The sequence below is a fragment of the Pteropus vampyrus genome, unplaced genomic scaffold (assembly GCF_000151845.1).
Source record: "Pteropus vampyrus isolate Shadow unplaced genomic scaffold, Pvam_2.0 Scaffold68, whole genome shotgun sequence".
Taxonomy (NCBI): Eukaryota; Metazoa; Chordata; class Mammalia; order Chiroptera; family Pteropodidae; genus Pteropus; species Pteropus vampyrus.
The window spans coordinates 8,455,289-8,455,623 of NW_011888849.1; the positions used below are offsets into that span (position 1 = coordinate 8,455,289).

Below are 335 nucleotides of genomic sequence, written 5' to 3' on the forward strand. Positions count from 1 at the left end.
CTTAAACATTAGCTATATTCAAGAACAAACATGGACCAACTGAGGAAGTACTGTCTCTGCTTTAAAAAACAAAACAAACAAACAAAAAAACCCCAGGTTCTTTCATCAAAAGAACCATAGAAACTGGCTAATATGTCCAGTTAGGAATCAGGAGAACATTTTTAGAAATGAGTGTTGAATATGCTGGGCATTTAAGGTATATAGTGATGCTAAAGACATGTTTATACACCAAATGAATTTATACCTAAACATTTATATTTTGAGCTATGCATTTCTAAATTCATTCTTAATGGTATAGATAATCACATAGTTCTTTAAAAATACTTTATTATAAT

General features: G+C 29.3%; 1 protein-coding gene across 1 annotated transcript in view; it reads right to left on the reverse strand.

The window, feature by feature from the left end:
- Nucleotides 1-335, reverse strand: part of PCDH15 (protocadherin related 15) — a 562,288-nt gene that overhangs the window by 195,940 nt on the left and 366,013 nt on the right. The window lies entirely within an intron of this gene.